This window comes from Crotalus tigris, unplaced genomic scaffold (genome assembly GCF_016545835.1).
Source record: "Crotalus tigris isolate CLP2741 ecotype Arizona unplaced genomic scaffold, ASM1654583v1 scf7180000017685.4511686, whole genome shotgun sequence".
Taxonomy (NCBI): domain Eukaryota; kingdom Metazoa; phylum Chordata; class Lepidosauria; order Squamata; family Viperidae; genus Crotalus; species Crotalus tigris.
This window is the reverse complement of record NW_024096565.1, coordinates 1333496-1348424: the sequence shown is the minus strand read 5'-3', so window position 1 is coordinate 1348424 and position 14929 is coordinate 1333496.

The following is a 14929-nucleotide window of genomic DNA, read 5'->3' as shown; positions in this document are numbered from 1 at the left end:
ATTTTACTTCTGTTATGGAGTAGTCCCAAGGCACTGTCCTTTTAGAAGTAAGTCCTGATGAATTCAGTACATGAAACTTTTATGTTTTTCCAAACAAAGACATGGGTCAAAGGTTTACTATAGTAAACTTAACTATATAGTAGCTGTCAACGCTGCTAACATCAGATGTTCTTGCTTTGACAAAAGATGAAAATGCATCCATTTTCTCTATGCTTTTAGAATCAGTTTAGTTAGCCATAATAATAATAACTCTGCCGTGGGAATCCAAGGACAAACTGGGTCTAGAACTGATAACGTTTGGTGGGCTGGAGAGCTGGGGAGAAAGCCTGCACTTCGAGCTAATTGGGGAATGTGATTTATGAGTGTTTATTGGGGGTGGGAATTGTACTTTGCTACTTTGTATCCAGGGGAGAGGAATTTCATTTTTGGGTTCAACTATGTAGTGCCAATACTTTGTGTCCCGAATAAAAGATTTTTTAAAGAAAACAATGCCTCAAAGTTCTTTTGAAGGGTTTCATCTGTCGGAACCATGACTACGCTAGGGAAACTGACTGCTCTCCAGGTGACTGCTAGACATGAAAAGGAAGTATAGACTAAGTTGCCATCATTCAGTGGTCTTCTGAACTTTTGCAGCCCAAACTTAAATCAGATAGGTAGATAATGAAAGGGCAGACCAAGTGTCCTAATGTATGATGTAACTCAGCTTTGAATCATTTCAAAGACACAGCCAATATGGTGGATCAAAGGAATGATGTGAGTTCTGACTATGCCTCCCACCACTTTTGGCCATACTAGCTAACAGCATATGGGAAACATAGTTCAACAGCATCTAGAGAATCAGCACTGGGAATTCTTGGCCAAAAGCAGCTCATGTTGAAAGTCAGGAATTCCAAGCTAATGAAAAGCACAGATAAATTAAAGAACAGGGCCTCATTGTCTCAAAAGCTAAATGGAAGAAGGGAACCTTGTAGGCAAGAGCAGTATTGATGCGTTGTTTTAGTTAAAACAAGGCAAGTTAAGGTAAATAATGTAGAAATGGAGGAAATGATGGTGCTGGAAAAACCAAAATCATAGAACAATAAAAGAACAAAGATATAGCTTTATCTAGAAACTGACCAGCTGATAGAAATAGAAACTAAAGAAAGGAGTGCAAGGGAACTAATATAACTCTGTCATAAGAGAATACTGCTTCAATTCAGTTTAAAGAGAAAACACCACCTACTCTCCACAAGCAAAGAGTAGAGGCCTTGATTATATTTAGCGACAGCCCTTAACTGTCCAACAGACCTAGAGTTGACAGAAATATAGTGTGGAATTATACATATGTTTAGTTTGCAATTTCCCCATCTAATCTAGAGAAATTCAGGGATAGTCTTCCATTCCAGTATTAATCAAGCCTAACCTCCTTAGCTTCTGGGCTAGAACAAGTTCAGCCAGAATGTCTTTCATGGCTATCCTATGGGTTAGATCACCTATAATCTTTTATGTGTGCATCTCAACTGCAAATTCTGATTATGACAGACGATTTGTGCCAAATTTTGGTTTGTCTTGGAATAATTGTGAAATGGCCATAACAAATACAGTCAAAGATAAATATAATGCATCTTCCAAATAATTCATGTGTTGGGAGTTACCTCCTTTGGATTTTTGGGGGAAATTTATTGCCTTTCCTGGCTCTGCTCTTGGTTCTTTAGTTCAGGTCCTGGATAACTCCCAACATATTCCTATTTCTTGCTTTTGTTCTACATTAGATGGGCCTACAGGAGCATTGCTGCCTCAAATGTTGATGCTGACTTTCCAAGCCATTCATGCAGGAGTTCTTAATGATTTGATTTTATTAAAACACATGTTTTTGCACATTTGGGTCAATTGTGTTATCAAGGTCACTTAGTTTGTGTAAGAGTAGCCACCTTACATGCAAAGCTCTTTGCCATCTTATTGCTTCTGTTTAGAATTAGAATTTCCCTTGAACCACATTTTAAATCTCATAAATTTAAAAAATATCTGTAAAGACTTCTTCTTTCAGAACTTTTATGAAACAGAATGAATCATTAACAGTTTAAATTATGGTAGTATTGGGTTTCTATTTAGATCAAGTTTGTTAAATTGACAAGATCAGTTTAATTCTGAACAAGTGTGTAGCAAATAAAAAAGATAATGCCACCACGTTATATGTTTTAAATTGTTGTGCCTATTGTTCATGCTAATTTAAACAATTTAAATGTTTAAAATTTTATCTGATAATTTTAGTCTGTGGTTAAGGGTTAAGAGAAAGCAGGTTCTGAAAAGCAGCACACACATTTTATACATTCAATAAATGAAAATAAAATCCTTTCTGATTTCATGTAGAGATGTTTTAATTTTCCCAAAAGGCCTTTTAAGTCTGGTGGAATGATAAATCTAATGTTAGTTGATATGTTTTATTTTCTGCTCTTGTTTTTGTTTTTGGAGCTTGTTTGAACGCTGTTCACATTTCTCTATATTTTTTTTTCAACTTGGTACGTCACCTTCCTTTTGCTTATTTTCTTAGGCATCCTGCAGGGACATTGGGGAGAGGGTTATCAAAAACATTAAGATGATTGTCATGACAATGAAGTTAAAGGCTGGGGCTTCAATCATGCGATTGTGACTCCCATTTTGACTTTTCCTTCCTCCCCTGCTGATGTCCTTGGAATTTCTGGAAAATATATGAATTATAGGTATCAATTGTATTGTATTAAATTGTATTAAAGACTAAACATTTAACTTTAGAAGAAGCACAAAGAAGACAATACAAAATGAACTTGGAGAAAGTTGTTCCACGAAGAAACATTTGAATATCATTCAAGGCTTTTCTGGATTGGTGAATAGGTGAATGATCTTAAAAACAGCCAAACAGCAAAAATGTATGCATTTCTTAGCTTAAAGTAGTTTCTGTTTTCCAGTCATCCATTTTCTTGAATTGTGCTTGTTGTTTTTTCATATAAACTGAATGTAAGCTAGGCGGAATGGTAGACAGAATTTCAAAGGAGCAATTGAAAACCAGTGATTTTCTAAGTTGATGATGGATTGTTCTTAATTTTGCTTTCAAAACCATATTGTGGTGGGCATTTACCCTCCCTGCCCCCCTCCCCCGACAGCAAATAAGATATGGCCCAATCAGCCTTAAAGACTATGTGAAGAGTATGCATAATAGAACAACCAGATATATAAATAGAATAATACAAAGAAACGTAATCTGTTACCAGAGCTGTAATTCAATCCTTTTGAAACACAACTGCAGACAAAACTGGGTTATGAATAAGCTTTACAATCCATAGACTGGACTCTACAACCGTGACTGGGTATAAAACCTAAAATGATTGTTGTCACCTAATAAGGCAGAAAAATAAAGAAACCTAATGATTGTGTCAGAAAGAGGAAATATTAGTAAATACTAATTTCGGATTAAGGATACAGCAAAGAACCTGTTCCATACTTCTTTCCATTGTCCTGCAAAGCTGATAATCTTTTCTTAGCCAGGCACAGCCCATTCCCTTTATTCTCCTTTCTCCTTTTGAAGGCAGGGCATACAAAAGCAAGAGCAGGAGGAGGACATTAATTGCAGAAATGTTTCCCTTTTATTATTTTGGCCACTTCTCTTCCTATCAAACCAAGAGGACAAACAGAAGGGGGTTAACTTTAAGAGAAGATATTGAAAAGCCAAAAATACATCCAATATATTTATGTAATAAATATATTTTATATTAAAATATATCTAATATATCTACATCTGTATCTGTATTATATTCTAAAGTAATATTTTTTTCAATCTTCCTAGCTCAAGAGAACGCTATCTGTAGAAACTGATTGGCCTCTACGCAGATTTGGGGGTATTCTGGAAATTCTGGAGATCACAGCAAGCATCGCAAGAACTCCATATTCATAAGAAAACCCATTTATAAAGTTTCCATTAAAAAGCCTAGAATATCTTTTAGCCTTACTCACTTCGAAAGATGTTCAGTAATCCTATGACTGTAACTGAATTGCTTCCTCCATACACTGGAGGTTTTTAAGAAGAGACTGGACAGCCATTTGTCCGAAATGGTATAGGGTTTCCTGCCTGAGTAGGGGGCTGGACTAGATGACCTCCAAGGTCCCTTCCAACTTTACTATTATTATCATTATCATCATCATCATCATCATCATCATCATTATTATTATTATTATTATTATTATTATATTCCATATGGAGTTGATATGGAGTTGCAGGAAGGAAAATAATACTGGAACTGATCATTCAACACTACCTAGTCCATAAGAGAATTTTTTCAAAACATTTTCCTGTAATTTCTTATCATGATATGTCACAACAATAAATGGGCCAATCTTTTTGCAAATTCATTTTAGAAAGAATTCTGCTTTTTCCTAAAGTGCTTCTCAAAAGGCAGCTGGACTTTCTTGGGTTTTTTCCTTGAAAATATCAAGGAATTCTTGGATGAAAAGCAAAACATTTTCAAGGAAAAAAGAAACAAGAAAGTCCAGTTGCCTTTTGGAAAGCATCTTTGGGACAACCATGTCCTGGATGATTGAGAAACTCTATAGACAATGAGGCTTCTTTAATATATATCAGGACTGGCCTTAAAGAAAATTAATATACAGGTAGTTCTTGACTAATGACCACAATTGAGCCCAGAATTTATGTTGCTAAGTGAGACATTTGTTAAGTGAAGTTTGCCTCATTTTACGACCTTTCTTGCCAGAGTTGTTAAGTGAATCATTGCAGTTATTAAGTTAGTAACATGGCTAAGTCAATCCAGCTTTCCCATTGACTTTGCTGATCAGAAGATCATAAAAGCAAATCATTTTACCCCAGGACACTGCACTTGTCATAAATACAAACCAATTGAAAATCCTCCGCCTTTTGATCACGTGACCACGAGGCTGCTGCAACAGTCATAAATGTGATAAATAGTCATAAGTCACTTTTTTCAGTGCTGTTGTAACTTTGAACGGTCACTAAACAAACTGTTGTAGGTCAAGGACTACCAGTATCTGGGAAAGGCAATTTGCTAGCCTCATCTATTTTTTTAGTTAAGTTGCAAAAGCAGTTTTTATTATTTCTAAGAACCTCCCCAAATTAGTTTTAAGAATATTGTTGGCTCCTTGATTTGGGATATTATTCAAGATACGTTTGTATCTAATGCTGTTTGACATACCTACAAATAATAGCTTTCCAAGAATTTTTGCAGAAGGAAGAAGTGAATCTAGGATTACAAGTTTAGGTGCAACACATTGTCAGCTAATTGTCTGGTGTTATTGTCAGATTGCTTAGGGAAGTATCAGCCCAGTTTTTTTCATTGTCATCCTGAGACCATATCCACACACAGAGAGCAAACATTACAGAAGAATCTTGTCTCAAAGAATGATGGAAGACAAGTGTGAGTAACTAAAAATGACAGAGTCAGTGTTGTGAAATTATTTTTCATGTGTTTATTGTTTTTGTGTGTGCCGTATTGGCTTCCTTTCCTATCCTCTATTTTCAGTCCGTCCTAAAATCTATTGCCTATTTTCCCAACTATTTTCAGTTCCTTTCCCTGATAGGAATAAACAAACATGCTTGAAGTTTATTCAGAGCAAGATCTTTGAGCAGATTTATTACCGTAAACAACATATTTGTGAGCGCTTGGATAGGCAACTATAATTAATAGGAGCCAGCCTGGATTAATTGCAAACAAATCATGCCAGACTATCCTTATATCCTTCTATAATAATGCTATTAATTTAATAGATCAGGGGAATGCTGTACAGATAGTGTAACTCAACCTTACCAAAGCCTTTGACACAGTGTATCAATATGTCCTCCCTCATAAAATGGGGGAACATGGGCTTGATGTTATTACTGTTAGATGAACTTACTGAATGTCTGAGCCCAGGGTGCTCTTTGCTGACTCCACTTCAGCCTGGAGGGAAATACTGAGTGAGGTGTCATGGAGCTCCGCCCTGGGTCCCAAGCTGTTCAATATTTTTTGTTGATGTCTTGGAAAAAGGGATTGCTGAGATGCTCATTAGGTTTTTAGATGACTCAAAGCTGAAAGAGGTGGCTAGTACTTTAGAGGAGAAAGAAGAGATTTTTACAAATCTAGATAGGCTTCCAAAGAATGTTGCACTGAATAGGATGGAATTTAACAGGGAAGAATGTAAAGTTCTGCAACTGGGTGGAAAAAAAAATGAAAGTCACAAGGACAGAATGGGGGAGACTTAACTTGGCAATTGCAATCTGTAAAGGATCTTGTTTACCATGAGTTTATTTGTTTGGGCTTAAAGTTAATTGCTTGACCCTCGTGTCTCTTGGAAGCATACAGTAGTACAGAGGCTATTTAATGCAGTACAAGGATAGACAAGGCATATGGAAAAAATAATACAAACTTTAATATGGGGTCCCTAGTCCCTGGGTCATGATCCAGTTCTGGGCCACAGCCTGTTTGAAACTGGTCTATGGAAGTGGCAGGTGAGAGCAAGCACTCAGCTCCATTTGTGCAAGCGGCAAGTGTACATCCTGCCACTTGTGCAAAATTGATTACACATGCACACACTTGCTCACCACTCATGGAACCATCCTCTCCCCCCTGCAGGTCCACAAAGCCGGAAAGATTAGGGACTCTGCTGTAATAGACCAATCCTTTCACAAGAGATCCACCACTCACTCCTGCCCAAAGCCTGAGGGAATAGCTAGATTTCAAGGACTCATTTAAAGTTGGGGGCCTCTGAACCTCTGGGGTGATATCATTCCAAAGGACAAGCACGGTAACAAAGAAGGGCTATTTTCTGGTCTCCTCAGGTAATACTGTTTGATCTATGCAACCCAGAGCATGCTAATGCTACCCAATTGTGTGGTACAGGAAGAAATTACAGAAGAAAGATCCTTCAGCTAGCCAGGTCTTGTGCCATGAAGGGTTTATATAGGCTGTAATTAGCACCTTGAATTCCACTTGGAAGTAGTAACCAGTGCAGCCCACACAGCAGAGGTGCATACTGTGGCACTGCATTCTGGACCTGCTGCGGCTTCTGAGTGATCTTCAAGGGCAGCTCCATATATAACACATCAAATATCCCAGGTGTGAGGTGACAAGAGCATGTCTTAAAACTTACCCAGTTGAGACATGGATGCAGTTGATACACTACATGAATTTGTGTGGAGGGAAAACTCCACCTGCAACCTGTTCTTTGAGCAGGGGCTCCGAGTCCAAGAAGACTTCTGAATTGTACACATGAAATTGTACATGAAGAGGGGAAAGCAACACCTTTTCAGAACTAAACATCTCCAGTCCCTGGTGGTTTGAACACCTATAGCAACTCATTCCTGTCAAGGATGAGCTTGGGCCTATCCCTCCTTATTCAGATCAGCACAGCTTCTAGAAAAGGGGTCCCCAACCCCTGGGCCATGGCCCACCACTGGGCCATGGCCTATTTGGAATTGGGCCATGTGTGTGGCTGGCTGGAGCACACACACACACGTGTAGCTCAGCTTGTATGAGCAGCAGGCCGGTAGGCACTTGCTCATGTGCATGCTGGTCTGGCACTCATGCAAGTCGAGCTACACACATGCACACTGGCCTGCTACTTCACAAAGGCTGCATGCACCCCAGCATACTGCTCACACAACCCAATTTCCCTCTTCCCCCCCCCCCACAGCCAGGCCACCCAACCACAAAGTTTGAGGACTGTTGTTCTAGACGAGATCTTGACAAAATTTGATCAGACTGGGGTTGTGATTCAACTGGGTATCATTAACATAGCGATGGCACCTGATCCTGAACTAACAGATGACTTGACCTGTGGGTCTCATGTAAATATTCAATAGAAGGGACAACAGCATCAAGCCCAGAGGTACCCCACATGTTAAACATAATCAAGGACTGTGGTGCAACCGCTAAAAAGGCAAATGTTATATATAATATTTCTATATTGAGATGCTTTTAAAAAAGCAATATACATTACTCTGTCCCAATCAGTTCCATCTGATGTACTGTGGCCAGATCAAAAAGGACAGTGACAAGGGAACAAGGTTGTGGGAAGTTTACCAAGAAGGTAAACTGTCCAGAATGCAAGCCCTATAAGGAATGATAAAATAATATGGATATGCTTCTTTCTTTTTTCCATTCAAACGTGTTCAATTCTCAGAGATTGCCTGGACAAGTCCTTGCAGTTCTGTTGGCAATGGATAAGTTTATCCTACAGAAAAGATGCGTAAGGAGAGATCTAATAGCAGTCTACAAATATCTGAAGGTTTATTACACAGAAGAGGAAGTGGACATTTTCTATTGTCCCAGAGGGAAAGACCAGAATCAAGAAATAAAAATTATATGGAAGGAAATTCAGATAGACATTAGGAAGATATTAGGAAGGCTTATAGTGTGAGCTATCAGCCAGTAGAACAGGACACTAAATAACAATGATAAGTTCTCCTTTAGATGTCTTCAAATAGAGGTTGGGTAGTTATCTATCACAGGAGTCCCCAACCCCCAGTTCATAGACTGGCACCGGGCTGCAGCATGCCAGCCACCGGGCTGCACAAGCAAGTGAAGCCCCATACTCCGGATACAGGCAGCATGCAAAACCACGCCCCCTCCGGTTAGCAGAAAAACCTTTCTCTCTGGAACCGGTCCCTAGTGCCCAAAAGATTGGGGGCTGCTGATTTATCAGAGATATCCTGTCCCTCCCCAGAGCAGAGAAAGATGGAAACACACATGACATGCCTCCCATGAAGGTAAGATGAAGTGAGTGGAGGTTAGTTAGTTTAAAAGGTTCTGTTCTCCCCGTTTTGCATCTCTGATTGCCAGTTATATTGCACTGTACCAAAATGATAGGATATTTTCCTTAGACCTGGTAATGGCTAAGAATTGAGGGATTGCAATTCCAGCACAGCTCAAAACAAGGCTATAGTAGGAGATGGTCTTAGAAGGGAGGTAGAGGTAAAGAAAAATCTGAAACAATCCTCAGCTCTGCTTTGCCCCGATCCTCTGTCATGTTCAGTCCTGTATGTGCAACTACTTGGCTAGATCAAGCTCCATGACTTTTCAGAATGACAGGTATAGATATTTCTAAATACAAAGGAAATTGCAAATAAGCTTTTTGATCTGGTGATGTTTCTCTTTTCCTTCTTCTTTTTGTTTGTTTGCGTTGAAGCAATTTAATATTCCACAGATCTTAGAACTTTTTCTCTCCCAATTAAAAAGCAAATCAACTGGAATGCCTAGAGGAAAACTGGCTGATTCAATTTATTGCTTTGCCATCATACTCTCTGTGTTATAGGAGCCAAAATAAACTATCTACCTCTGTTCTTGGAATTCAGATATATGTGAGCTTTCTGAATCTTTTCTTTGGAAAAGAAAAGAAAGCCTGAAGAATACTTGTTAATGTGACAAACAATTGGGCTTAAATATACAGAAAATGAATACCAATTGCTGTGCCGGTAGAGCAAAGCAGGTTTATGGGTGGTCTACAGAATTCTTTTTTCCAGCTCCCAAAAAGTTGGTGGCCTACTGATTGTTGACAATTAACAAAAAACTATGTGTGAGTCACAGGATTATACCATTACACCTATAAATTGTTTTTTAAAAAACCAGCTCTCCCCTTTATAAATACTCTCCTCTCTTGGAAATCATTCTACTCAACTGTATGATATCTTCATCCCTCAGGCTTCCATAAATAGACCTAATACTGTATGTCTCCCAAGTCTGGAATGTTTAGGTGTTTTCGCTGTAGGTTGTAGGAACGTAATAATTCTACCAGTAATGGATATGTTTCAGTTGCCTTATAGGTTATTTTATGGTGCAAATTCTTGGGGAACCAGTTTCCACAAATTGCAGGGATGCCATATTTTTATTATGTGGCTATATATTGCCTTCTTTATTACATGGTCATTTATTGCCTTCTCCCAATATAAGGAAATTTATGTTAATTTTCTGGGCTGTCTGTGCACCAACCAGATTCAAACTTGCTTGGGCCCAGCAAGTGTGTTCTTTCAATTTACTTCAAAATAATCTTGGAACATAGCTGGTGAAATCTTTTTAAAATTTTTATTAGAACTACATTCAGGGTTGCATGAGTAGGCAACCTTCTCTGTGGGATTGGGAGACTATTAAGAACTTCTTGTTGAGGACTTCACATTGAGGTATTGGGTCCTCTCAAAAGGATCTTACTTTCATTCGTGTTCTTTCTCTTGTGTCTTCAAAGTAATTCTTCAGAAAATGATCTCTTGGCCACCTTGGTTTTCTATAAAACTGCTGTCTCTCATTTTTCCCCTCCTTCATCCAAAACCACAATTCCTATCCACAAATACAGGCACTGGGCTTTGTAGGTTGCTGTGACAACTAACATCACAATGGATATATTCGTACAACCTACTTAACGAGGTATGTAAATCTCTGAAAGATCTAGCAGGCACATTTGCACAATATGCTACTATTCTATTAATCTTAGCTAGTTTTTTTTGTGGCTGACAATGTTACATTGCCAACCAACCAACCAACTGGTCTGCTTATTTTACAGTTCAGTAAGTTGTGCGTACCAGAAAACAGATTAATTCACTACCCAGGTAAGGTTAAACATGCCTTGTGAGTGCAGCCATCTTGTCAAAAGGCTCCACCAGAAATTGTCACTGTTGGATGCTGAAATGCCCCATGGATTATCTGTGCTTATGTCTGTCTGAAAATTAGCACATGAATGATCTCCACTGAAAACCACTGTGTGTGAGGTAGCTTTGGATCAGCACAACACCCACTTGTGTCCCTATCACTGGGAATGTCTACAGCCCTCCCAGAGCAGCTTGAGCCCCAGTGAATGAATACCCTTGCAGTTCTGGGATTTCTCTAAATCAGGCCAAATGTGACGAAAGTCAATGTGCAGCGCTCATAAATCTTGGGGATAAAGAGAGAAAACGATACAAATGAGGAATGCAGTCTTGCAAGTGTGTTTAAGGGCCTGGCAACTTTTGACAACTGAAAGCAATGTGGAATTGGTGGCGGAGACCTGCACAAAGAAAAATGTCAACTTTGAAGGGAGGGTATGGAAAGGCTTTCGTGCACAAACAAAGCCGCAAAAACACAAAGTGCCTCTTGAAATAGCAGAGTGATAAGTCTATTGAGCGTGTGAGTCATCTTTTCAGTTGCTGAGAATGATTAGGTGCAGATTGCCATCAGGAGAACCATAATTCTCTCCCCACAGTTTCTGTCCCCCTTTTAAATCTCTAGTGCTTGCCCAGTTATTATGACATTCAAATTGCCAGCATCAAACTAGATTGTGGGTTTTTGCTTGTTCGGGAGCATTGTTGATCAGCACCAAAATAATAAAACCAGTTTCTTTGCAGGGCTATCTCTGCAGCAAAGGGATCAAAAATGCCAAAATGGCGGCCCTTTGCAGCCACCATCTTGACACCCCTTGGCCCTCTCTCTGTGGACACCCCTGCTCCTTTAATGAAGCCCAAGTGTCTCAGGAGGAGACAATTATATATGCTTCCCTCAAAGCTTATAAATAAGAGAACTACATAAAAATGTTTAAAGTCCTTAACCAGCTATACATGCTTCCTCTTAAACTCCCAGCATTTCTAAATCCCAGATCTGTACAATAACTTATTCAAATAAAGTGTTGCAATTTACACATGCGCTCTCTCTCTCTCACACACACACACACATACACACACACACACACACACACAGAGAGAGAGAGAGAGAGAGAGAGAGAGAGAGAGAGAGAGAGAGAGAGAGAGATTATTAATATTGTTTTCATCTTTGACATGGTAATGTATCTATTCAGGAGGTGCCTGACCAACAAAGTAAAAGGCCCTGGGTTTGGATTGTGTTAAGTGCTTAACATGCAAATCGGTTCTCTTGCACAAGATGACTTTCTCTTTATTCCTCCATAATTATATCGATACCATTGCATCATCCCAAGAATTAACACATAATGAAGACAATGTTAACTTAGCTTCAAAGCAACTGGATTCATTTAAACCATCTACTCCTAATTAATAATTTTCAAGGGCCTAAAATAAGAACATGATGAATGACAACAGGAATCAGCTTCTGCTGAAGTCAGTGGAAAATCTGCTAGAAACTAACAGAGTAAGGTGAGAATGACTCTGGTGTTGGCATGATGGGAATAATTAAAAGTCAGACACCTTGCAAACATCTGGAAAGGAATTGCAGAATATAAAGCCCTTGATATTGGAAGGAGCTTTGTCATACTTTTAAAAAGGTTGACACATTAAGAATATTGTTTCTATCTACAAGAAGCAACCATTCCACACTTTTTCATTGCTCAGATCACACCTGTGGATCTGTGTCCAGCTCTAGATACATTTCAATAAAACTTTAGACAAATTGGAATAAGCTAAAGAATCTGGCAATGCAATGAAAGCAAAGTTCTACAAGAAGATGATTATGGCAGAATAAGCTAACCCTCTTCAAGTTCTGGAAGAGGCCTGACACAAAAGGTCAAAATTTACTGTCTATTATCCCAGCATGGAGGGCAAGGATCAACAATTTTTACAAGAAGGCAGATTTTGGTTGAATGTTAGGAAACACTTAGAACAGTTTGCTGCTGAACCAATTACTCTCCTCCCTTTACTAGATATGTTCAGAGTGAAACTGTCCAGCCATTTACAAAAGTCACTTTATCTTCAATTCTGTGCTGTCCCATTCAGGCACACACATACACCATAGGTGTAAGGAGTTTTTATTAAGGATTCAGAGCCTGAATTGGTATTCCTCAGCAATTCCCTGTGCTGGCACCAGCTCAGCCCCAATGAGGCTACTCAAATGAAGCCAACACTAGTCCTCAAGGAAAGGCAAGTCCAATCCACTAGGCCAAAGCAAGTTCCCAAGGCAAAAAGGTAAGTTCCAAGACAAAGGCAAAGGCAAAGGAAACAACTGAAGAGACATAATCCAAAGTTCAAGGCAAGAACACACAGCAAGAAAAGGAATACATTGTTCCCAGCATTGTCTCCATCTGGTCTGCTGTGCTAAATAGCCAACTTCTGGTGCAGTCTATCAAGAAGGGTGAGGCTGCCTCCTCATGAGTAATCTGACTGATCTTCGCTGCCCCTGCCTTTTCTCTGCCTATATGTTCTTGGATCAGGTGCAGAAGGCAGTTTCTTTCCCTCATCACTGACCAGCTGCAGCTGTATGCTTTCCCCACCTGAAGCCTCAGAGCTGTCCTACTGCAGCTGTGCTTCAGCCAAATCACTCTCAAACCGCTGCCTGGAGCCATTGACCAATTCCCCTCCTGATGTGCCCAGAACAGGTTCATCTTCCTCCGAGCTGACATCTGGTATCTGGGCAAGTGTCTGGAGGAGTCATCACAAATTCCTGCACCTAAACTGGAAAATGGATTCCAATCTATGAACTGGAATATGTCAGATTAGTGAGGAAAAGCATCTCAATTTTTATATCCCCTGATGGCAGAACAGTAGGAAAAAGACACTTTATTAGAAGGCAAGAGCTTCAGCAGGTTTGAAGTCTTAAAAAAAAAAAACACTAAAAATTTCCTAATGCATATTAAAAGCTCTGTTTTCAAAACTACCCCCTTCTTCAAGTGCCGCCTCAATCTTTAGCATTCATTTCTCTCAGGATGAAAACAGCACACATCTTATGCTGCAAGGTGGTTTATTTGATTTTAGCTCAATGGGTAGTGTGGACCCAGTCAATAAACCATGGTTAAGGTTGGCTTATCTAGCATGATGTGTCCGCAGAGCCTGTTGTTGTGAAGGTGAAGTTCATCGATTGACTGTACTAGAAATCCCCTGGTGCTGAAAGAATAGGATACCTCTCACTCAGGCTCCCATGCTCTTTAGCACAACACCCGATGTACTGAGTTCAAGTTGTACTGGAAAGAACTCCAGATGATGCTGGATGGTGGCGTGGGCTGCCTGGAGTCCTGAGCAGCAGAGGTCAAATGCCCAGCCTGGCCCTCAAGCTCCCAGGGCACCTTGCCCAGCCCCATTTCCCCAAGGGGGCACCCAGATGCACTTACCTCCTCAAAGCTGCTGCTGCTATGTTCACTCTCCTTAGCCAGGTTGCTCATGGTGGGTGTAGGAGGGCAAAGTGAGTGGGTCAGAGGGAGGCCCACTTCTCTCTCCATGTGAGGAGACCTGGCTAACCAAAGCATCCTTAGCAATAGGATGAGAGACCCCCCAGGATAGGCCAGGAGGAGGGGGCAAGGGGATGGCGGAAGGGCAGCAGGGCAGGACTAAGGCAGGACTTCCCTCAGACCCTCCCTCCCTCTCATTCCAATCTCCCTCCTTCCTTCCTTCCTTCCTTCCTTCCTAAGAACAGAGTGGCGGGAAAATATTTGATATGGGGGGGAGGAAAACAAGCTAGAAATGCAGCTGGGGAAGTGTCATCCTTCATAAGGAATGAAGAAATGCACCATCACCTGGAAGTGGCCAGCAAATGGCCCTCGCCTACTTCACATATCTAGCTTGGTGGAGGGGACACCGTGAGCAGTGTGAGAGTCAACATTACCTGTGCAATGCCATCCAGCCCCCAACTTGCCCGGTTTTGCCAGCCCAGCCTCTTAGTGCTGTGAGGAGAGCACTCCTCTGGCTGCCGAAACCAGGCAAGCTGAGGGCTGGGTGGCATTGCACAGGAAACGTTGATTCTCATGCTGCTCGTGGCATCCCCTCCCCCAGAGCCCACCAAGCCAGATATGTAAAGAAGGCGAGGGCCATTTGCTGGCCACTTCCAGGCGATGGTGCATTTCTTCATTCCTCACGAAGAGTGACACCTACCCAAAGTGCACCCAGGGGGTGAGACCGACAGTGCGGGGACCGATCCCTCGCTGTTTTCAGGATGGCCTTGTGGAGCTAAGACTGAATGCATTCCAGCATGGATGGCCACCACGAAATTGTTCATTGGCTACCAGCCGGCCTGGGCTGGAGCCAAGGCAGCGGGGGCCGTTCCCTCCCTAT